The sequence below is a fragment of the Neophocaena asiaeorientalis genome, unplaced genomic scaffold (genome assembly GCF_003031525.2).
Source record: "Neophocaena asiaeorientalis asiaeorientalis breed wild unplaced genomic scaffold, Neophocaena_asiaeorientalis_V1.1 scaffold251, whole genome shotgun sequence".
In the NCBI taxonomy this organism is placed as follows: domain Eukaryota; kingdom Metazoa; phylum Chordata; class Mammalia; order Artiodactyla; family Phocoenidae; genus Neophocaena; species Neophocaena asiaeorientalis.
This window is the reverse complement of record NW_020173377.1, coordinates 1,126,229-1,129,200: the sequence shown is the minus strand read 5'-3', so window position 1 is coordinate 1,129,200 and position 2,972 is coordinate 1,126,229.

Below are 2,972 nucleotides of genomic sequence, written 5' to 3'. Positions count from 1 at the left end.
CCCCGCACTCCTTCCCGCCCCCCCGCCAGCCCCTACCACCTCTAGAGAACTGGAGTCTGAAAAAGGCCCCTCTTCCCATCTTTGCACAGTGAGTGAACCAGAAGCACTGAGGTTAACCTGACAGCACTTTGGGAAGCCTCTGGCCTGGGGTAGCTGTGGCTGGGATGTCAGCACGTAAAAGCAGAGGAGGAGGACCGTGGAGGGGAGGAGGAGAGAGAGGCCATGGGAGAGGGTGGGGAGACAGCGCAGAGCCCCAGGAATGGGTGTCAGAGCTGCAGCCAGCTCTGCCCCTCTATCCCAGGCTCTGCACTGGCCGCTAGGCTGGGTCCCCTGGGGAAGTTACTCTGGAAAACAGCGGGAGAAGGAGTTAAAAATCCTGAACAAGGAACACCTGCGCTTGGAAAATTATGGACAGCTTCTACTGGTCCATACCCCACCCCCGCCCCGCTTCCACGGTACCGTGTGTTATTCACTCCTGGAAATGCTTCTATGTGTGAATTCTATTTTTGTATTCATATGTTGAGATGAGCCTTGTGGTTTCTCTGTCTTCAAAGTACGCTTCTCATAATTACTATTGTTCTTTTTATCGTCACCACCCCTGAGAGCTGGTGAGGATAGCACAGGGGTTTTCCACACAACCTGCAAGGAAAGGAATGAAGTTAATACTTATATCACATAATTATTACCATTATTGTATCTGTGAATTTCTGTACTAAATTAACTGATGCCATTTGTGTGAGCTGGAAATGAGGGGCTTTCCCTGTCCTTTCCAGGAGGGAGAAACCACCCTGGGTGGCATTTTCTAGACGGGAAGGAGATGGGTATCAGAGGAAGGAAGGAGTCAGAGGGCTTTGCCTATGAAGCTGAGATTGCTTATTAAATTAGGAAAATCCTGTCCCGCGGGCTTCTGAGACTTCTTGGAACTTCAGGAAAACCTTGAGCCAGGGGTAAAAAATGCTGGCGAAGGGCAGCTGGGCACGTAGGCAGCACTGCTCCTTTTTCACAATAACACTTGACTTTGTGATAGTGACACTTGGCCTGGTGCCTGTCTTCATCAGCCACATACCAACATATATTAAGACCACTGTGCTCTTGCCTGGGGGGCCAGGCTGTGCTGTGGGAGCTGCAGCTTTGGCAGAGGAGGGGGAGCCCCAGAGTCTGGCCTGCGGGGCAGGATGCAGGAGACGCCTCTCCCCCAGCCCCACTCCCCCAGTGACATCATGCTCCTGCCCAAAGAGCAGACTCCACTGGTGCTGGAGGGAGATGGGTAAAGGCAGGGATGCTTTAAAGATGGGAGGGACATCACCCCACCTCACCACAGAGATTAGCCTCTTGCTTGGATGGCCTCCTCAATCTGTGCTATGGACTAGGGGGCTTAACAGTCATCAGTCCCATCTTGCAGCCCAGGCCCTGGAGCAGGACCCCTGCTTTCACCTCCTGGACCCTGCACAAGCACCCAGGCCTCACAGAAAGTGAAACCCTGTTGCCCGGCCTCGGGCAATCACCACCCATCTGAGAAGCATCATCAGAGCACCATTTGGTATGGAGTGCTGGGCTGGGAGGCTGTGTGAATGCAACCTCAGAGCCCTCTTCTCTCCTGGGGTGCACGGTGCCTCTGCTCCCACATCACCACCCCCCACACCCTGAAGACCCCTTGGGCATGGACTTCCCCCAGCCCCTCACCACCACCCTCATCTCCAGCCCTATTTCCTGCCTCAGGGATTTTACTCTATCTTCCTCTCCCAGCTTTTTCCTCTAAGTCTCATACTTCCCCTGGTCTTTGGTCCTGTTTCATGATTTCCCAAACAGGTTTAGAACTGGAAAGGGGCTTCGAGAAAGGGGCTAGTCAAAAGTTGTCCTTTGGAACAACTGTCTCATGAGATCCTCGACAATGGCCAAATAAACATGGGATTTCTCTCCCCTTAGCCCCTACAGAGCTGTGCACTGCCTGCTTGCTTGCCCTGTGAAATCCCTGAGGAGCTCACAATGATTTCTCATTAATTGGCATGCCTACTATGTGCTACATGATCCTCCAAAACATGTGGCCCTGTATCCTTTTTTTTTCCCATGGAGCAGTTACCACCTCATGTTTCTAATGTTTTGAAGAGCATACTTTGGGAAAATGCTGGTTAGATTAATTCCCTCCCTTTACATTTAATCTCTGCCTTCTAAGCGTGCAAACTCTGGAGCCCCTGACTTCGCAGATGGAATAGCCACATCTTGGTTTCCCATGGCTGGCACCAGAGCAGGACCTGCCACCCCAGGGCCAGGGCTGTCAAGCTGCCAGTCTGCTGTCCCTTGGGCTTGGACTCTGCCCTGCCTCTGGCTCCTGTTCTCCCACACCCAGCCTGCCTCCCCAGCCCATTTCCTGCTCCTCCTGTGTCTGGCATCATCCACTGTGGAGGGCTGGGATTCACCCCAAGCTTGTGGCTGTCCTGCAGTCCAAAAGACTAGTTTCTAAGGAAAGGTGAGGGGCAGGGTAGGGGCAGAATAAGGGCGGAAAACAGCCCTTTTCACTTTCTCAAATGGCTTCTGTGCTTCCCTTTCATTCAGCTAAGCCTGGGTCAGGTCCCAGAGACCCATAGAATCCTCCAGCTTCAGGAGTGGGCAGGCAGCAGCCATCAGGAGACAGGTCTGTCTCCTGCCAGGTTATCTTCTCTGTGGGCTCACAATGGCCCCAGATGCAGCTAAAGCCAGGTAGGTCGCAGAGAACTCTCTCGTGCCTCTGCAGTCCAGCAAACTGAGGTGTCTCCAGCTAGCCACATCTCCTTATAAGTAGCAGACAGTTGCTCAGAAACAGACCAATTTTCACCCAAGTTAAGGATTAACCCCAGCCTCACCCAAGTATTAGTCTGCAGGGGCTCTGGCAAGGAGAAAGTTCAACACACACCAGGATCAAATCCCCAGGGATTTCTGAGATTACAAACTTGGCCCTGGTGTGCAGAAAGAAGGAATGAGTGGGGGGGGGGGGG